Here is a 22019-nt window from a genome sequence, read left to right as displayed (position 1 = left end):
GGAGGGGAAATGAAATAAGAGGCTATGAACACAGCCATAGCCTGAAACATCTGGAGGGAACCACATTGGAGAAGTCTGGTGTTAAATGTCCAGTTATTCAAATATGCTATTACTGCTCAAACAGGGAGGTGGTAGTAGTGGGCTGGGACTGATTTGAGGAGGGGAGCTACCTCACTGGATTGTTGTGAGGCAATAAAAGTGACCCCCATGAGCCCACCCTGTGCCGGATTACATATAAGCTAAACAAGCTATAACTTAGGGCCCCACACCTGCCCCCCATTTCACTATTAATATACTTTTTCTTAATTGTATTTCAGTTCAACATGTTCAATTACTTGATAAAATACGCATTTTGTTATGTGCAAATGGCTTTAAATACCTATTAGGTCCATCGATTACCATATAGCATATAAAGGTAAAGGTAAAGGGACCCCTGACCATTAGGTCCAGTCGTGACCGACTCTGGGGTTGCGCGCTCATCTCGTATTATTGGCCGAGGGAGCCGGCGTATAGCTTCCAGGTCATGTGGCCAGCATGACAAAGCCGCTTCTGGCAAACCAGAGCAGCACATGGAAACACCATTTACCTTCCCGCTGTAGCGGTTCCTATTTATCTACTTGCATTTTGACGTGCTTTCGAACTGCTAGGTTGGATAGCATATATTCAACACAAAAAACAGCGACAATTTGTTGTTGACAAAGGACAGCTGGACCTATAAAGGGCCCCATTACCTTCAGTAGCTTAGGGCCTCATCAAACCTAAAATCCAGCCAGGTCACAAGCAACCACTCCAGGAACTACGTTTACTCAGGAGTAGGCGCACCCCCCCCACACACACACCGCGCATCCCACGGGGCGGGAGTGTTCGCTCAGGAGGAAGCGAGTACAAAATCTGCCGCCCCTGCAACCGCGCTGCACCGGTTGTTGCTCCCGAGCAAGCCCGCCGCACCTGATTCTAGCACGCCAACGCCCACTTACTCCGGAGCAAGGTCCCCTTGCCCGCGCGCAAGAGCGCTTGCTCCCAGCCAGGACGCCTTGCCGCCGCCGGGCAGAGCCAGCGCTGCCGCCGCCTTCCCTGGGCCTTATTCCCGATGGAAGGAGGCGCAGGGTCGCCGCCGCTGCCCCATTTCCCCATTACAAGCTCTGAAACGCGCTTGCAACCAGAACCTCCGAGGAGCTTACTCGCGAGCAAACGAGCCGGGCGTTCATTGGATATCCGACAGTGTCGCAGCGCCCCTACCTTAGCAGCTGCCGCCTCCGCCACTTGCGGGTCTCCTCGGAGGAGGAGGAGGCGCCACGCCGAAAGCCCCACAGAGCAGTAGTGTCTGGCGCTGGCCACCATCGCTCGCCAGCCTGCCTTGGCTCGACGGGGAGTGGGGCGGGCGCTACTCCTCTTCCTTCTGTTCCAGGCCCCAATCTTCCCGGGGGTTCGACCTGGCAACAGCAGCAGCAACAGCAGCAAAGGCGGACTCAGCCCGGGCGCAATCCAGTCTCCCTCCCTCCCTCCGCTGGCTTGTTCCGCGGGAAGGGAGGAGGAGACAAAGGCGAGCCCGGCCCGGCCCGGCTCGGCCCCTCGCTTGCGCTGCCGGCCCGCCCTCCTTCTCGCTTCCCTTCCTTTGGGAATCGGGAAATAGGAGGAGAGAACAGATCGTGCGTATACTCAGAACTACGGTGCGGCTTCCCCTCGCGCCGAACTGATTGCACACCGGTTAAGACTCTCGCCTTTTTCTGCTTTACTAGAGGTTTGAGCAACAGCAAAGTCGGGATGGAGAGGGTTTCTGGAGAGGTGCTCTGGGGATGGTTAGAGACGCCCTGGTTGCCGATGGTCTACAGGGCCAAGTTCAAACAGATTTTGTTATCCAGAGGCCACTGTGCAAAGTCACATCTAAACTAGCTGGCACATCTGCCAAAGCCCAGCTTAGGGTGCAGGATACCTTAGCAACATAGTATGTTCTCTCATAGAATCACAGAATTGTAGAGTTGGAAGAGACCACAAGGGCCATCCAGTCCAACCCCCTGCCAAGCAGGAAACACCATCAAAGCATTCTTGACATATGCCTGTCAAGCCTCTGCTTAAAGACCTCCAAAGAAGGAGACTCCCCCACACTCCTTGGCAGCAAATTCCACTGCCGAAAAGCCCTTACTGTCAGGAAGTTCTTCCTAATGTTTAAGTGGAATCTTCTTTCTTGTACAGTAGTTTGAATCCATTGCTCCATGTCCGCTTCTCTGGAGCAGCAGAAAACATATGACATCCTTTTATATATTTGAACATGGCTATCATATCACCCCTTAATCTCCAGGCTAAACTACCCAGCTCCCTAAGCCGTTCCTTATAAGGCATCGTTTCCAGGCCTTTGACCATTTTGGTTGCCCTCTTCTGGACACATTCCAGCTTGTCAGTATCCTTCTTGAACTGTGGTGCCCAGAACCGGACACAGTATTCCAGGTGAGGTCTGACCAGAGCAGAATACAGTGGTACTATTACTTCCCTTGATCTAGATGCTATACTCCTATTGATGCAGCCCAGAATTGCATTGGCTTTTTTAGCTCTCGATGAAGGGATGTGACTGCTGGGGAGATGGTAAAAGGCCTCACCCAAGCAGAGAGGCTGTGGCTTTCTCAGGTCCTTATGGGTGGGTTTCAGACAGATGATACAGCATCCCCTCTTAAACTAGCCTTCTTCCCCAGCACAGAGAGATTGGCAGGTCTGTGGCTCCTTGGAGGCTTCCACGCTTTGCCTTTGAAGCTCCAGGCTGCAGGGCAAACTCTGTCTAAATCTGATGGTCTGAGGTTGATTGCCAATAGCATGCACTGTCCATTGACCTTGTTAGAAAGTATTTGGGGACTCAAGTATTGCCAGAGCAAATCAGGGAGGGGGGGCAATGCTTACAGGTGCTTATAATAATCATAGAACTATGGAGTTGGAAAGGACCATGGGGGTCATCTAGTCCAACCTACTTTTGCCCAATGTGGAGCTCGAACCCATGACCCCAAGATTAAGAGTCTCATGCTCTACCAACATTCCAATCCTCTTTTAAAGCTGTCCAAGTATGTGGCCATCACTACCTCCTGTGGCAGTGAGTTCCATAGTTGAACTACATGCTGCATGTTGAAGGTCTCTATCTGTCCTTAATCTTCCAACATTTTTTCACGCTGCATGAAGAAGTCCTTCATAGCAAAAATATGTTCTGAAACAAACAGAATTGGCGCGTGTGTGTGTTTGACTTGAAGGGCGGTTCAGCAACAAAAGCTTTTTTCCACCCTGAACGCTTTAGAAAAAAAAAAAAGAACACAGCAACACTCGGGGGTGAGCATCCTGGGCCATCTCTGGGGTGAAACAGCAAAGCACTTCTGCCCAGCCCCTTCCCACAAGTCTGCTTTCAAAATCAAGCAGATAACATGCCCGGGACAATGGCAGATTTTCATTCTGCCTGCCAACAGACCCCATACCCCCTCCCCGCAGCAGTCAGGACTGAGTTTGTTCAAATTCTGCCTTCCTTGTGTTTATCGAGACTGCTGGAAGAGAGCAGACACCAATATGCAATTAATTGGCAACTGGTGAGAGCAGATTGCCGGAAGGAAAACCGAGGAGGCGAGCATCGTGGCATCTGTGAAGTGGCTGAGAGTGCCAGATATAGAACACAGCAGCCTCGGTGGTAGGATTTCAACACACACACACACCGCCCCATTTTTCTAAAAAAAGGGGTTTTGTTTGTGGAGGTGGACTCCCTCACCAATAGACAGAAATTGACAGAGATATACTAGCTGTTAGGAGCCCCCTCCCCTCCTGTGGTTTCTATGTTCAGGGTCTGCTTGTGGGTTTCCCATTGAGACACCTGGCTGGCCACTGTGAGAACAGGATGCTGGACTTAATGGACCATTGGCCTGATCCAGCCTCAGGGCTCTTCCTGTGTTCTTATATTCTTAAATGTTCACCGTTATGGAAGCACCCTCTGGCTTCTCAAGACTTTTACTACTTTTGCTGCCTCTCCACCCCACCCTTCACCCCCAGACCGCACCTGCTGAAATGAAGTGGAGAAGATTTTCTTTGGAAAGTATTCTTGGAAATGAAGAGTTTACAGAGAATAGTTTCTGCTGGTACACGGAGTGTTCCTCTGGGAGGCAGCTCCTGGCACCGGCTGCGCTGCACACCTTGCTTCAACAAAAACAATTGAGGCGGGGGAGAAGAGCTCTTGGGAAGCAGGCCCAGCTTTAAACCTTGTGATAAGGTGCTCAGGCAGCAAGCAGTGAGTTGTTGTTTTGTGGCGCTGTGTGAGGCACTAACCTGCGTGAAATGATAATGAGAGGCTGCTAAGAGCCCAGGAGGGAAGGTAGCAGTTGTTTCTCTGTATCATATACCTCACATTTGGTGTTCCCCCCCCCCGAAACCAGCAGTGGGGAATCTCTATCTTGCTGGCCCCTGCGAAATCTTTCCAGGCTACACACCTCACTTGCTCTGTTGCATGCCCTTCTTCAGCCTCATCGCAAAATTTGGAGACAGGTAGATGGAGCTCGTCCACCTGGGAAGGGAGCCCATCTAGGAGAAGGGAAACTCTGGTCCTCAACCTCCGACTGCCTTGCAGGACATATTTGGGAGAAGAAAAGGCTAAGGATTAAACCCTACACAAATATGGAGCAGAGTGTCTAAAATGGCACCTTGTTTGTATGCCTCCTTCTGGCAACTCCTGCAGCCAAGCTGGTGCCAGACGTCTTGCTCTGCTTTCCTTTGCACCACATCAGTGTGGCCAAAAGGAGAGTCTTGTTGTCTGGGCAGCCCAGGACCTCCAGACACGCTGTCCAGACTTGTGCCCCTGGTAGGTCACTTCGTTGCTGCTAACATGGCAGTTTGGCTTCACTCCCAGAGGCACACTCCATTGTTTCTTGAGACAGTTGGATGCCAACAAGATAAAGAAGGCTGGCATTTAGCTGTGTCCTTAACCAAATCTCTCTCTCCCCCCCCCCCACACTCCTGGTGGACTCCTGCATATAGCAAAACAGAAAAACTGAAAGGTTAGGGAATGGGTTGGTGGGTGGAAAGGAGAGGAGGGCCCATTCCATTAGCCTTCCCCACAAACTGACTACACCCTTCCAGGTCATCCCAAGTCCCCAAAATAATTCATGAGGAAGACAGAAGGCAGTCGAGCTCACACAGGTCTTTTGCAACTGTCTAGAATTATTTCACGTCAATGAGGCCCCTTCCCCCTTGCTGCAGTCAAAAGGGATGCAGACAAGAGAGCACATGTTGTTTTATTTTGAAAATTAAGGGAACAGTCAAAGGCTGTCTGTGTATTGCAGCCGGATAACCTTTTAAAATAAAACAAACCAAATCAACACTAACCCCCCCACCGTATTATCATCCTCATCTGTTAATAATTGGACATTTTCAGAGTGGATGGAGATTAGTCACCATCCAAGCCCTGATTATAGGTTGCATCTTGTGCCTGGTCTCGAGAGAGCCTCTCAGTTTCAGAGCAAGGGATAATTTTTCCACTGGTTGAGGGGTCTGGGTCTCCATTCTCCCCACCCCATGCCTCCCTACTTCATAAGCAAAGCCTTTAAATCAAAGGGACGTGCCCTCCATTCATTTTGCAGCTTCAGGAGCTCCTTGGATCTCATTGTGGAGAGGCAAAAGATGAATGAAAAGGTGGGCGGGGATGGAGACAGATGTTTGGATGAAGCATTCACAGATTTTCTGTATTGTGTGAGGAAAGCCAGAAAACAAAACCTTACAACAGGGATCCCCAAACTAAGGCCCGGGGGCCGGATGCGGCCCAATTGCCTTCTAAATCTCGCCTGCGGACGGTCTGGGAATCAGCATGTTTTTACATGAGTAGAATGTGTCCTTTTATTTAAAATGCATCTCTGGGTTATTTGTAGGGCATAGGAATTCGTTCATTTCCCCCCCAAAATATAGTCCGGCCTCCCACAAGGTCTGAGGGACAGTGGACCGGCCCCCTGTTGAAAAAGTTTGCTGACCCCTGCCTTACAACCACTTGATAATGTGCTCACAATCAGATGCACACACACACACACACACCGGGCATATCTTCTAACTAAAACAAGAGGTGCAGGCCAAACCAAAAGTGCACCCACCCTGTGGAACGCCCTCCCACCAGATGTCAAGGAAATAAACAGGTAACTGACTTTTAGAAGACTTTAAGAAGGCAGCCCTGTTTAGGGAAGTTTTTAATGTTTGATGCTTTATCGTGTTTTTAATATTCTGTTGGGAGCCACCCAGAGTGGCTGGGGAAACCCAGCCGGATGGGTGGGATATAAATATGTTGTTGTTGTTGTTGTTGTTGTTGTTGTTGTTGTTGTTGTTGTTGTGGCAGAGTGTTCCACTGGGCTGGGCTGATGGACACCAAAGGCTCGGTTTCTTGTTGTCGTCAAATTAGCCTCACCAACTGAGGTAACGACCAGCAATGCTCCTGCTGATGATGATCTGAGTGATCAAGCTGGGATACTGTATAAAAGGGTTCAGGGCTTTGTAAATGAATACGAGGGCCTTGACCCTGGCTCAGTAGCAGATGGGCAGCCAGTGCAGATGCCTGAACAAGGGGGTCACATCCTGTCGGCCAGGTGACCCCACCAGCATCCTGGCCACTGCACTCTGCAGTTCCTGGAGCCTCAGAGCCAGACCCAAGGGCAGCCCCACACAGAGCGCATTGCGCCAGTGCAGCCTCGAGGTTACCAAATGCCTGTCCAGGAGCAGCTGTAGCTGGTTAAAGACACTCCTGGCTACAAAGGACACAGCTTACTGTATGTAGATTTATACTGTATAGGATATACCGTAATTTCCTTTAATTCCAGAGGAATGAGTTACTAGTTCAGGGGAAGGGGGGGAACTCTTTGTACATGCTCAAAGGCACTACTCTCTGCACAATCCCTTCCCAATTCCCAAGGTTGAGGAACACAGGAAGCTGTTTTATCCCATCTAGATCAGGGAGGACCAGTACAGTGCCTTCCAGGTGTTGTGTGGACTACAGTTCCTATCAGCCCCCATTAGCATGGCCAGTGGTTATGGATGATGGTTATTGTAGTCCAGCAGCATATGGAGGACACCAAATTGGCTACCCTTGGTCTAGAGTGCATTGCAGGGGTGATCTTAAAATTAGTGGAGGGAGATTGCCTAAGGACTGGGGCTTTGTTTGTTTTTTGTTTTGAGGAAGTGATGCAGCTTTAAAAGGACTGGCCCTCTGCCTGCCCCCATCTGCTTGGCTGCTGTACCTTCCTATGTACATAAATATGTAAGGCTGTCATCATGCAGCCCCCATTGGAGAATCTGTAGTACCGCATCTCAATCCTGGATTTGTGCTTGTTTATTTGTTTCACAAGATTTAAAACCTCCCAAAAGAGGTTGCATGAACTCAGGGGATGGGGTGGAAGAGAGAAGGCAGGTTTTGAAAGAGTGATTTGAATTAAGTAGGGGTGGAAAGACACAGAGGAGCTGCGAGGACATGGTGGGAGCTTGAAGGAGATGTGAGGGGTGGGGCTGGGGGTTGGGTAAGCTGTAATGGAAGTGGGGAGGGTTGGCAAGGAGGAGGGGAGGGGTTCTTGGGGGGTAAGTGGGCAGGCAGAGGTAGCATCACAAGCAGGGGTGGCAGCCCCAAGTCTGTAAATAAGCAGATGGGGCCATAAGCCTCCGGCAGTTACACCCCACAAGGAGGAGGCTTTTTGGAGATAGGAAGAGGTGGCTTGAAAGCTCCAACAGCCTTTGGGAAGCAGGGCTTGTGCAACGAATTGTCTACCCAATATAGGTGAAAGCAGAAGGGGCTGTGGAAAGCTACAGGCAGCAGTGTGCCGCCCCCCCCCCAATGGTTGGCCTTGAGCTCTGTGCGCTTTCCATCACACTGCGGGTAGTACTAGCAGTGTGTGCTCTGAATAATTCAGGTGCTGATCTGCAGGGACCGGTGTAAAAGGCATGAGCAAAAGCCATCCGCCGGAGCTAAAGCTGCTGCAAAAGCCCGCTTCCCTGCCAAATGTCAATGGCCAGAGAAAGCAGCCTGCAAACGCCACCCCACATATAAGAACATAGGAAGAGCCTGCTGGATCAGGCCAATGGCCCCATCTAATCCAGCATCCTCTTCTCATGGTGGGCAACCAGAGGCCCAGTGGAAAAGCCACAAGCGGGACCCAAGAGCACATCTCTCCTCCTGTGCCTTCCAGCCACTGGCATTCAGGCACTGCTCTCTCTGACTGGGGAGACAGAGCATAGCCACGGTGGCTACCGTAGGAGTCATAGACAGCCCTCTTCTCCACGAATCTATCCCATCCTATTTTAAAGGCGTTCAAGTTGGTGGCCGCCACTACCTCCTGTGGAAGGGAGTTCCAGAGTTTAACTGTATGGTGAAGGACCTTAACTGTCCTGAATCTTCCAACATTTGTTTCATTTAATGTCCACGAGTGTTATGAGAGAGGGAGAAAAACATTTCTCTATCCACTTTCTCCACCCTTCACATAATTTAATAACTTTCTATCATGTTGCCTCTTAATTGTCTTTTCTCTAAACTAAAACACACACACATGCACACAGAGATATTCAAACATAGATGGCTTCATAGAGTAGGGATGACAATAGGTTGAATGAAATTTATTATTGATTGATGAAGAAGAAGAAGAGTTTGGATTTGATACCCCACTTTATCACTACCCGAAGGAGTCTCAAAGCGGCTAACATTCTCCTTTCCCTTCCTCCCCCACAACAGACACCCTGTGAGGTACCCGGTAGGTGGGGCTGAGAGACTTCAGAGAAGTGTGACTAGCCCAAGGTCACCCAGCAGCTGCATGTGGAGGAGCGGAGACACGAACCCGGTTCCCCAGATTACGAGTCTACCGCTCTTAACCACTATACCACACTGGCTCTCACCACACGGATTGCACTTATTACCTTTATCTTTCTGCCAAGGCATCCAAAACAGTTTTCATGTCTATACCATGCAAAGGTATTGTTATAGGTTTGATGGGGGGGGGGGTTCAGTCTGGATGGTATCCACGGGTCCCTTCCAAATCTGTGATCCTGTTTATGTGGGGTATAATCTATATGAGGAAACCAGCCAAACCAGTTCCTTTGTTAAGGGAATGGCCTTGGATTGCCAGTTAAGTACCCTCCTGCCACACGTCCAAAGTGGCAAGATAAGTTGGGTAGGCTTTTTCCCACCTCAACGGAGCTGGATGCCACCTCATCTTAGGAGGGAGAACATTGAGGGAACATTGAGGGATGTCCAGCATTGGCTGATGCTGGAAGCTGGGGAGACAGAAGCATGGCTTCTCTTTGCTGGACCCCAAAGCTGTGACTTGGGGCTCCGCTGAAAACCTAACGGAGAAGCAAGCTCTGCTGGGGTGCTGGTGGTGTGAACACCCTCCCCATAGCCTAGGCTCAGGTTTTACAGGTGTGTAAATAAAACTATATATCCTAAAGATCCCTCAGTATCTACTGATCTTCATACTAAGGAAACCAAAACCTGAGTAAACAGTCTTCATGCCAAGGAAACTAAGGCCTGGATCCTCTCCCCACTTGGGAGACTGAGTTTAAACATGAGATAGTATTTTCACAAACCCCACTCAAAACCACCAGTGTGGATATCGGAAGAAGAAGGAGAAGAAGGAGAAGAAGGAGAAGGAGAAGGAGAAGGAGAAGGAGAAGAAGAAGAAGAAGAAGAAGAAGAAGAAGAAGAAGAAGAAGAAGAAGAAGAAGAAGAAGAAGAAGAGTTTGGATTTGATATCCCGTTTTATCACTACCCGAAGGAGTCTCAAAGCGGCTCACATTCCCCTTTCCCTTCCTCCCCCACAACAAACACTCTGTGAGGTGAGCAAGGCTGAGAGACTTCAGAGAAGTGTGACTAGCCCAAGGTCACCCAGCAGCTGCATGTGGAGGAGCGGAGACGCGAACCCAGTTCCCCAGATTACAAGTCTACCGCTCTTAACCACTACACCAACACTGGCTCAGTTGTGAATACAGGTGTAATGTAGTAACTAACAATGCAATCCTAACCACGTCCACTCAGTGAAGTACAGTAAGTTCCATTGAATTCAGTGTGGCCGGGTAACTGGGCTTAGGGTTGCAGCCAATGCATGGACTAGGAAGGCACCAGTTTAAATTGTGTCTCACTCTATGTTTCCCCTATGGGGCTTTGGCAGAAGACACTTTGCACATGTCCAGAGGTCCGGGCTTCCACTTGTCAAAATCTGGCGCTCTTTTCATAACAGGTTCTAGAGGCAATACATCAAACAGAGCTTGCCCAAGATTTGCCATCTGTCCAAAGAACAGGCTGTCCTGGGCTCATGCCCTGGGCAGCCCTTGAAGAAGGAATCCAGATTTGTGCAAATTGCTAAATCAGTTCAGCTTCATCTCCAAGGAAGGAGCAGCCCTAAATTTCCATGCAAGGGTGGAAATTACAAGGCCTGGCTGTGGTCAGTGTGATGTGGAAGATTCGCCCCTTCCACTCAGGCTAAATACAGCACCCAAAAGGAGGAAGCTTTGCCAAGGGACATCTCCAAACGTGCAATTTTCTCAGAGCAGAGCAGAAATTCTGGGGCAATTCTGGACAGAAGCAGGTGTGGCAGGCTGCTGTCCCAGGATGCAGGGGCCCTTACTAGGTTTCTCCTCAGCAATTTGCCCTTCTGTGCAACTTTTCTTACAGGAGGGCACGGGTGAAATCTAAGCCACCCTCCACCTTCTCTTAGCCAGAGACATATCTGTGCCATAGGTCTGTGACCCAATGAAGCTGAATGTTCAGAGATACAGGACACGTAAAAGAAAGTCCTTATTCACACAGTGCATAACTAAACTATGGAACTCTCTCCCACAGGAGGCGACCATGGCTGTATCCATGGAAGATAAAGCTATCAGTGACTACCAGGCATGAGGGTTGTGTTCTGCCTCCACAGTCAGATACAGCAGTGCTGGAAGCCACAAAGAGCAGAGTGGGGTCTTGTGTGCCCAGGTTGTGCTTGTGGGATTCCCACAGCGGCATCTGCTTGGCGCACTGCAAGAACAGGATGCTGGACTAGATGGGGGTGGGGGGTGCGGCAGGATTTTCTTCTGTTCTTAAGTCTCCTAAAGTTCACATTTTAATGCAAAGCAAACAGCATTCAAAATTCACACTTCTACAGATTTCATGATGCAGATTCTTCAGCAACGTTTGGGGGAAAGTCTGCATAAAACTGCATACAGAGGTCAAATCTTGCTGCCACACACTCCTTGCAGGGTGGGATCTGCCACACACACCCCTGGCAGCACACCCCTCCTCAATGCTGCTGCACCAGCCCCATTTCACCCACCCACCCCTCTTCTGACAACCCCCGGCTTGATTCCAGTTTCTGCTCCTCCTACAAAGAAGCACAACAGCAGCGATGGTTCATGGCAGTAACTCCAGGGAGTGGAGGAGAGACTACCACGTAACTGCAGGCTTTCCCTGAGTTCAGGAGGAGCCCAGAGGCAAGCAAGCCAGGAACTCACAGCACGCTGGCTACCGTGTGTGTGTGTGTACAGTGGTGAAGCTGCATGCTTCGCTACAGGGGACGGAGAGCAGGCGTGGGCATGGCATGCAACCCGGGGGCATGATACGCTGCCCATGAGGGCACGGTGCGCTGCCCGCAGGGGGTGGCACACATTCTGGGGGTGTGATGCGCCGCCTGTGGAGGCGTGGCACCTGGCATGGGAGCATGGCACGTGTCTGGGGGGGGCACCGCGATGGCACCCTCCCAGAATAGTGGTGCCGGGGGCGGTCCACTCCCTCCACACTCCCATTCCTCCGCCAGTGTGTGTGTATTGCCACCTTGAGCTCATTGGAGAAAAAGGTGGGGGGTTTAAACACAACTTTTATATCTAATGTGATGTAATGAACTTTCGTTTTTTAAACAAAGTTATCATTCCATATCGTGTCCTCAGAGGCTGCTATGAACCTTGTTCAACCTTCCCAGGCAATGGGCTGTTAGTTTGCCCATTAATATCAAGTTACAGAGCTGGGAGATCCAGATCGCAAACAGGTATACATTTAGAGTTTTCCAGTCCCTTGAAAGCGCCCCCCCCCCATTCAATCCCCACAACAACCCAGTGAGGTGGAGAGGCAGCGAGTGGCTCTAAGGTCACACCCAGTCAGCTTCATGTGGCCAGATGGGGATTTGAACCCCGGTGTCTCCCAGGTCCTAGTCCAACACTCTAACCACTGCACCGCCGCTGCCTCTCTGATGTGTGAAGCCTTCACATTGGGAAATGAAGCAGAGCACATCTCTCTGCCACAGCTTGCTGTGCCATAAAAATCTCATGCCCCAACCCTGGATGTGTTCCATCCTTCCCACAGGTGTGAAGTCTCTGTAACACACAGCCGGCTTCTGCTCGGGAGAATTAATCTCTCTCTCTCTGACAGTCGGATCAAGGCATTATCTTCGTCGTAATTCCAGACTGCAAGCCATTTTTCCTTACACTTGTCACGATGACAGAAAACCCACATCACAGCAAGGGAAATAAAAACAAGGGGGGGGGGAATCTCTCTCACTGCCCTCCATTGGGTTGCCTTTTTTAAAAGCCACTATCCTGAAAAGGCACTAAAAGGAATCAGTCTTTATCATGCACATTTTGTTTGTTTGTAATGAAAATAGGAGATTCCACTCACATTACAGTACAAAACGTTTTTTGTTTTTCATTTAAACTGCTTATCCCCTTCTGTACAAATAGTAGTCTGGGGTAAGAACTTAACACAGGGGTCCCCAAACTAAGTCCCGGGGGCAGGATGCGGCCCAATCGCCTTCTAAATCCGGCCCGTGGACGGTCTGGGAATCAGCATGTTTTTACATGAGTAGATTGTGTCCTTTTATTTAAAATGCGTCTCTGGGTTATTTGTGGGGCCTGCCTGATGTTTTTACATGAGTAGAATGTGTCCTTTTATTTAAAATGCATCTCTGGGTTATTTGTGGGACATAGGAATTCATTCATTCCCCCCCCCAAAATATAGCCCCCCACAAGGTCTGAAGGACATTGGACCGGCCCCCTGCTGAAAAAGTTTGCTGACCCCTGATTTAAAATTATCTGGTTGGTAAAAGAAAGAAAAGGACTGGGGAGGAGCAACTCTTTTGGCTACAACATCTAAGCCAGTGCTTTCCCAAACTTTTCCCAGCCCCCGTGGGTCCACAAACTCACCCCTGATGCCCCCTAGCCTGCCCTATGAAAAGCATTATTCAGAATAGCAGTTTGCAAGACTTAAAAGGTAAAGGGACCCCTGACCATCAGGTCCAGTCTCGGACGACTCTGGGGTTGTGGCGCTCATCTCGCATTATTGGCTGAGGGAGCCAGCATACAGCTTCCGGATCATGTGGCCAGCATGACAAAGCTGCTTCTGGCGAACCAGTATAGCACACGGAAACACTGTTTACCTTCCCGCCGGAGCGGTACCTATTTATCGACTTGCACTTTGACATGCTTTCGAGCTGCTAGGTTGGCAGGAGCTGAGACCGAGCAACGGGAGCTCACCCTGTCGCAGGGATTCGAACTGCTGACCTTCTGATCGCCAAACCCTAGGCTCTGTGGTTTAACCCACAGTGCCACCCGCGTCCCAGTTGCAAGACTTACTCAGGCTGAAAAAATTCAAAACAATTAATTGCACATTTTATTCAAGATCCACTTAAAACTATGTAGTTTAACAACTTCAACAAAATTGATGAGCTGGATCCAGTGATACCACCTTTCGGAGTCTTTTTCACCTTCAGTGGCCCCTGGGCCCCTTAGTGTTCCACTAGGTTGGTGATGGCCAAACATGACTAGGTAATCTCACCACCACCTGGGTGGACCCTCAACTCACACAGTCTCTGGCAACTGGTGGCAGCTGGAGTCATGAGACCATAAGCAGAGCCTGCTGGATGATGCCAGCGTATTTGTATTCAAAGCATTTTCTGCCTCCGACTGTGGAGGCACAGCAGAGCCATCATGGCCAGTAGCCTTTGATTACCCCCCCCCCCCATGTATTTGCCTGATCGTCTTCTAAAGCCCTCCAAGCTGGTGGCCATTTCTGCTTCCTGTGGGAGGGAGTTTACAGGCGCTGTGAGTCCAACTGCATATGGAGGGGGCCTATCCCTGATCCAAACCTTTGCTCAACTATTAAGCGCACTGGGAAATATTGATCCAGTTATATTCTCTCTTAGCTTTACCTACCTTGCAGGATTGTTGTGAAGATATTAATGGGGAGAGGAGGCCGTGCATGCTCATTTGAGCTTCCTTGGAGGGAAGGTGGCATAATGTGCAAACAGCAAGCATAAATAAAAGTTTTCTAAACCCTCCAAAAAGAGCCACCCACTCTCCACTGAATCACGGTCACCGCTTGAAAGGCAAAAGACAGAGAGGGAATTTGAGTTATTTCGCTATGCCATGATGGAATATCCACAATCATAATCCTATATTTGTTTACACACACATACACACACACACAGACAGACAGACAGACAGACAGACAGACACACACACACACACACACACCCCTGCTTCTAAATACAAGTTGCTGGGAATTGCAGGTGGACAGACAATTCTAGGATTCTTAATGGTGGGTTTCTCCATTCCAGTTTAGAAACAGGATGGTTTGCAATCTGAGGCTCCAAAATCCAGGAGGAGCCCTAATATTTGAGTTGCCCCCTCTCCCTTTCCGCAGGCTGAGAGCAGCTTGCTGCCAAGGTCTCTCCATCCTCTAGGGGTGTCTCTGCTTTTGAACCTGGCAGGGTTAATCCCTTCACCTCCACACCTGCTTTGCTAAAGGAGCACGTCTACACCTCCCATTCAATGTGATCTTTTTCAAAAGCAGCAGATGCCTCCTGGATCCTGCTCCATGAGGAGTTATCAGAAATTCAGACACCCTGCACTTTAGAGAAGAGAAGAGGCATCTTCTCCATATATTGAAATGAAATTTGAATTCTGCCCCTCCCTCGGAAACACACACTTAAAAGCAAGGAATGACTCTTTAATGACAGTGCTAGAGAGAGAGAGAGGCAGATGAATCAGTCAAAGGCCCAGGTCGCCCCTTTCAAGTGGAGAAACTTTAGATTCCCACTCCCCTCTTTAAGAAAAAAAAAAAGAAATCTATACTCCCCCCCCCAAGGTCACTGAGAGTTTGCATGAAACAGATCTTTTTAAATGCATGACTTTGACTTCCAAAAAATACAGACACATGTTAACCTACAACATCTGCTTGAAACTGAATGCAGTTAGCAATGGGAGAAGTGAAGAGTGAAGAGAGGACAGGAAAGACGGATCCACAAAGAAAGGTTGGAAGCACCAACAGGCTTTGAATGCAGAGAGAACAGGAGGGCAAACAAGTTGCTTTGCTAATCCCAAGAGGTTCTTGCAGACTAGAATCTTCAGCTTTTTATTTAGTGAAGGGTTTTGTAAAGGGGGGGCATTCACCATGTTCACGTTAAATGGAATTCTGGGGCAGCAGATGCTTGAAACTCATCTAAGCTACTAGTCCTCCAGGTGGAGCCAGGGTTGAATACACCTGGATATCAATGAGTTTTCATGTCCAAGTACTGCTTTTACCAGCCAGAGGGTTGGGCACATGACATGTCTGATGTTCTTTTTCAGTGTTTCAGATTTTTAAGAGGAATTTGGTCACCTAAGAAGCACATGGTTGTTTTTTTTGGGGGTGCTCCTGGCCAATGAGCCCTTTTTAGGGAGACCCCCCCCCCACAAATTTGCGATAGATCTTTGTGTATTTGGGGAAATTGAATTCATATGTTTCTACCAGATTGAAGGAGACGTGGGTGGCGCTGTGGTCTAAAACACTAAGCCTAGGGCTTGCCAATCAGAAGGTCGGCGGTTCGAATCCCCGTGACGGGGTGAGCTCCTGTTGCTTGGTCCCAGCTCCTGCCAACCTAGCAGTTCGAAAGGACGTCCAAGTGCAAGTAGATAAATAGCTACCACTCCGGCGGGAAGGTAAATGGTGTTTCTGTGCACTGCTCTGGTTCACCAGAAGCGGCTTAGTCATGCTGGCCACATGACCTGGAAGCTGTCTGCGGACAAACGCCAGCTCCCTCAGCCTATAGAGCGAGATGAGCGCTGCAACCCCAGAGTCATTTGCGACTAGACCTAATGGTCAGGAGTATCTTTACCTTTACCTTACCAGATTGAAATCTCTGTATGGTGCCCTAGTCCCATGACAGAAAACTAACAAGCAACAGGACAAAATCAAAACAACATTTTTTTAAATCAAGTGGAATAAAAATGCAAGCATCAATCTAAATTGCAGGTAATATGTGTCACCACAAAGTCAAACAATTTCAACAGCCTCTTGAGAAAAGCCAAGTAAAAATAAAAGAGAATAATAAACATATTAAGCGCAGGTTATTAACTTTTGTTGCTTATTGGCAAGGTTGTCTTGTAGCTTGTGTTACAACGGTGGTACTTGATCCTCGCAGAGCAAGCCTTTGCATGTTTACTCACTGGGCCCATAGGGCTGTCTCCCAAGTAAACTTATATAGGATTGCCACTTCAGTGCTACAAAAGCCCATGCCAATTAGGAATAATAATAATAATAATAATAATAATAATAATAATAATAATAATTTATTATTTATACCCTGCCCACTCTGGGCGGCTTCCAACAAAATATTAAAATAAAATATTCTATTAAACATTAAAAGCTTCCCTAAACAGGGCTGTCTTCAGTTGTCTTCTAAAAGTCTGGTAGTTGTTTTTCTCTTTGACATCTTGTGGGAGGCTATTCCACAGGGCAGGTGCCACTACTGAGAAGGCCCTCTGCCTGGTTCCCTGTAACCTCACTTCTTGCAATGAGGGAACCGCCAGAAGGCCCTCGGTACTGGACCTCAGTGTCCGGGCTGAATGATGGGGGTGGAGACGCTCCTTCAGGTATACAGGACAGAGGCCGTTTAGGGCTTTAAAGGTCAGGACCAACACTTTGAATTGTGCTTGGAAACATACTGGGAGCCAATGTAGGTCTTTCAAGACTGGTGTTATGTGGTCTCAGCAGCCGCTCCCAGTCACCAGTCTAGCTGCCGCATTCTGGGTTAGTTGTAGTTTCTGGGTCACCTTCAAAGGTAGCCCCACGTAGAGCGCATTGCAGTAGTCCAAGCGGGAGATAACCAGAGCATGCACCACTCTGACGAGGCAGTCCGCAGGAAGGTAGGGTCTCAGCCTGCGTACCAGATGGAGCTGGTAGGCAGCCGCCCTGGACACAGAATTAACCTGTGCCTCCATGGACAGCTGTGAGTCCAAAATGACTCCTAGGCTGCGCACCTGGTCCTTCAGGGGCACAGTTATCCCATTCAGGACCAGGGAGTTCTCCACACCTGCCCGCCTCCTGTCCCCCACAAGCAGTACTTCTGTCTTGTCAGGATTCCACCTCAACCTGTTAGCCACCATCCATCCTCCAACTGCCTCCAGACACTCACACAGGACCTTTGCCGCCTTCACTGGTTCTGATTTGAAAGAGGGGTAGAGCTGGGTATTATCAGCATACTGCTGAATATGCAGCCCAAACCCCCTGATGTTCTCTCCCAGTGGCTGCATGTAGATGTTGAAAAGCATGGGGGAGAGGACAGAACACCCTACAAGTGAGAGCCCAGGGGTCTGAACACTCATTCCCCACCACCACTTTCTGAACGTGGCCCATGAGGAAGGAGCGGAACCACTGTATAACAGTGCCCCCAGCTCTCAGCCCCTCTAGATCAGGCATCCCCAAACTGTGGCCCTCCAGATGTTTTGGCCTACAACTCCCATGATCCCTAGCTAACAGGACCAGTGGTCGGGGAAGATGGGAATTGTAGTCCAAAACATCTGGAGGACCAAAGTTTGGGGATGCCTGTTCTAGATGGTCCAGAAGGATGTTATAGTTGATGGTGTCAAAAGGAAGCACCCACAAATTCATTAGCCTACCTTAAACCTTCCCCACCCTCCCCCCATTTTCACACAAACCAGTGGGGGTCCAGAGAAAGGAAACCTGTAAAGTCTTTAAAAAGTCTACAAACAGAATGTATTGCCATATCGAAGTGTTCCCTAACAGATGCCTTTCCACAGCACCTGATGATGATCAGGAAAATTCAGTAGGTCCAGAGCAGAGAAAGAGAGCACTATTGTTTTAAAAAACAAACCAAAACTTTGCACCTAGATAACATGTGTGCTAATTATCCAGCCTCTATAAATTAAGCACACTTACCAAATTACTCTCACAATGCCTAATTTAATCAACTTTTAAAAAATAAAATGGTCCATTTCCCCTCCTGATTTTGTTAGTTATGATAGGGGCAGGTTAAGAGCATCTTAAGAACAGCACAACATGCCAAAGAACCTGCAGTGCTAGGGGAAATCATTAAAAGTTAGAACAAACAAATAATTGGATATGACAAAGATCAAAAGTTATGGATGTAGTAGAAAAGGCTGCAAAGTTAATGTCGACATATGCAGCGGATGTAGCAAGAGATTACTTGGATCAATGGAATAAACTTTGCAGTGGTGGTCAACTCCCAAGAGACTGCGATCTATTCACAGAGTTAAAAACTGGCAGTGATCTACCCCCTTTTTGGTCAAAGTTGTTGAGCTCTACCAGTGATCTATCACAGACATCCAGTGATCTACCGGTAGATCATGATCTACCTGTTGGACATGCCTGGAAAAAAGCAGTGCTGGCGTTGAGACCCTACAGTCTCAAAAAGCCAAGGGGGTGACCACCTACGTGATGGATGGAAGAACTAAAACCAACAGCAGGGCTTATTATGTGGATGCAAGACACAACAACAGAGAATGATGGAGAGACCTTGAAGAGGAGTCTATCCAAAGGCAGGTGCGAGACACTGGAGGAACAGGAGCAGGAGGAGGAGAGGGTAGGGGCAGGGTGTTATGCAGAACACAAAAGTTATGCAGAGTACCTCCAGCTCTGGAGGTCTGAGCAGACAGGAGCTCAGCAGAAAAAAATTGCATGAAATTTGCAAATGTCATGCTTCTGGGAAATTAAGGTGGAGTTGGAGTCCTCATGCACTCAGCACCTTCCCCCCCCCCAAGGCTCTGTAGACATTATGCAGTTTTAGGGGGGGAGAGGTGGAGACAGAGCGGTGGAGAAAGAAGAGCAGGATACTGATCCTCCCTTCTTGTAGTTTCCTGCAACTAATATTTGGAAGCACTGTTTCCTCCAACTATGGAAGCAGAACAGAGACACCGTGGCTATTAACCACCAATAGCCCTCTTCTCCATTATTTTGTCAAACCCTCACTTGGTTGGTGGTAATCATTGCCTCCTGCAGGAGGGAGTTCCCTAGTTTAACTATGCACTATTCTGTCCTGGCGTGCTCTGGTCCATGAGGTCACGAAGAGTCGGACATGACTAAACAACTAAACAACAACAATTCTGTCCTGAATCTTCCAGCATTCAGCTTCATTGAATGTCAACAAGTTCTAGAGCTTAGCCTTGTTTAAAAGGTATTTCTTTATGTGCAAATTGCCTTGCTACTGTGGTTTAGAAGGCGATTAATAATTAATCATCATCATCATCATCCACCAGCACTGGCTTGACCATCAGACCCTGTCGGAGAGCTGCTACCCTGATCAGGTAGCCTGTTATGAGTCTTTCCAAATGTTAGTTTCCTAACCCCAAGTTTGCTGCAGAATCTAAAGCAGGGAGGAGATGCCCATTTGATCCCTGGAATCAATAATCCCCTGTAGTTAGGCAAAGAACACTGTCTATAATAGGACCCTTAAAAAGATGAACTGTGGGGCTCAACCATAAATTTTGGTGGGCCATGTTAACACATCAGGTTCCCAGTGGAAAGACTTAAGTGTTTGGGGAGCATTAAAAACTCGATCCATACATATCCATGTTTTAAAACAGAGAGTAACTTTATTACAGAAGATAACTTTCCCATGTAAATTTATGGGGCTCTTTCTCCCAACCAAACTTCAGCCTCTTATTCAATTTATCCTTGTTTTATTGCCTGCAGGTAAATCCCAGCTAGTGGCATTTACTAGAGTAATTCTGCTTAAGTGCAGCTATGAAAAACAGCCCAGTTTGGTTTGTGTCCTGCACCTGATCAAAAGGCTTTTTTGCGTGGGGTGGGGGGTGGACAGAAAGGATGATGGAAGAAATTCTCCTCTACCCCTGTCCCTAAATATTTTGTGTTTGTGCTCTCTCTGTCAGTGATTTGGTCAGATGTGATTTTTGCATTGCAGGGAATTGGACTAGACCAGGGGCCGGCAAAATTTTTTAGCCGTGGGCCGGTCCACTGTCCTACAGACCTTGTGGTGGGCTGGAGAAGCGGCACTGGGAGGGGGGAAGCTGGAAGAAGAGGCGAGGGGGGCAAGTGGTCCTCCTCCCCACCCCCACCCACTGCAGTTACCTTCCCAGGGGCTACCACCCCCCCACCACCACCACCGTTTCTTCTCGTGGGTAGGCAGAGTGAGCTTGTCCGCTTTGCTCCAGGGCCCACAGGAGCACCAGGGTGGCAGAGGAGGAGGGAAGAAAAGCAGCGCAAAAGGGCTGGCTCCAGGGAAGGGGCTGCTTAAAATGGCGCTCAGCCCAGCCCCCTTCCTCCTCTAGGCAGGGCAGGGAGGAGCCAGGAGGAGGGAGGGAGGAGGCGCCACCGCAGTGTGTGGGAGGGAGGAAGGGAATGGAATGGAATGGCGCAAAAAAGGGAAAAGGTGCAGCCCGAATGAACAGAATCCCTACACCGATCCACGGACAGTCCACAGGCTGGATCCTGAAGGCTATTGGGCCTGATCCGGCCTGCGGGCCTTAGTTTGCTGACCCCTGGACTAGACAACCCTTGGGGGCCCTTCCAACTCTACAAGTTTCTGTGCTCTTTCCCCCATAGGATCACAGGATGCTGCCTTATACCAAGTCAGATCATTGCTCCCTCTAGGTCAGTACTGCCCACACTGACTGGCAGCGTCTCTCCAGGGTTTCAGGCAGGAGGCATTCCCAGATGCCTTTGAACCTGGGACCTTCTGCACGCAAAGCAGATGCTCTAACACTGAGCTATATGCTCCCTTCTCTTCCACCCTCACCTGATGTGTATATTCCTTTTGAAATCGGTGGTGCCATCGAGGGAGGACTTTGGGCGCAGGAGTCCAGAGCCTCACTCAGCAGAGATACAGCGGGGCTTTCTTGCCACATCGTTAATTAAGGAAAGTAATCCACATAGATATTCACACCAGCATCCCCAGTAAGTCCATTAAGCCCAGAGTCATGGGATCATAGAACGGTAGAATTGGAAGGCACTACCAGGGGTCATCTAGTCCAGCCCCCTGCAATGCAGGAATCTCGGCTCAAGAGGACCTGACCGATAGCCATGCAACCTCTGTTTAAAAACCTCCAAGGGGCAAGGATCCACCACCATCCAAGGTAGTTCATCTAAAATCACCTACCAGCATCACTATTGATTAGTTTTAGCTCACTTTTATTAAAACATAACCCAAAGTGCCTTACATCAACATCACACAAAAGAACTTTAAAAAAACGCAACTCAGCTCATATGCAATTTGCACCAAAAGCAGAAAATATTCTTCTACCACCAGCAGTAACTCAGGGGGACAAAAATATCCAGACAAGAAGCAATTGGCAATATGGGGTTGTTATTTAAAAAAAAAATCAAAAAAAAATCCTGGATTGTACTGCTTCAAGCTACTGGTGGGGAGACGCGGAGAGAGGATGATTTCATTCATCCGCATTTTCAAAAGTAAACTGGAGCAATAAGTGGATCAGTGTAATTATCCTTCTGCTTTCCTACTGCAAATTATGCAGTATGTATTGGCTCAGAAACATACAAAAATGCACTTAAGAGGAATATTCTTTTTTTGGGGGGATGACCTATTTATACATGTATAAATTAGACATTTAAAGGCAAGCCAGGCACAAAAAACCAGAGCTCCATGTGTCCCCCTGTGTTGCACTTACAGAGCCCCTGAGCACAAGGAGATACCCACTACCACCAGGACAGAGTCGATGTGAGCAAACATCAACAGACCCTCAAGTGTAAGAAGCAAGGCTCCAGAAAACAAAAGCACCTTAGAGACCAACTAAGTTTGTCATTGGTATGA

At 48.8% G+C, this 22019-nt stretch overlaps 1 protein-coding gene across 21 annotated transcripts in view; it reads right to left on the bottom strand.

The window, feature by feature from the left end:
* DAB2IP (DAB2 interacting protein) overlaps window positions 1-22019 on the bottom strand; it is a 295193-nt gene that overhangs the window by 133819 nt on the left and 139355 nt on the right. The window contains exon 1 of one of the 21 annotated variants that reach the window (XM_088665375.1): window positions 1240-3223. The exons of the other annotated variants lie outside the window; for them this stretch is intronic. The gene's annotated coding sequence lies outside the window, so the exon portion shown is untranslated. Of the gene's footprint in view, window positions 1-1239; window positions 3224-22019 lie in introns of those variants that run through there. 21 annotated transcript variants of the gene reach the window in all.

This window comes from Zootoca vivipara, chromosome Z2, assembly GCF_965207765.1.
Source record: "Zootoca vivipara chromosome Z2, rZooViv2.hap1.1, whole genome shotgun sequence".
In the NCBI taxonomy this organism is placed as follows: Eukaryota; Metazoa; Chordata; class Lepidosauria; order Squamata; family Lacertidae; genus Zootoca; species Zootoca vivipara.
This window is presented reverse-complemented; position numbering and strand designations above follow the sequence as displayed.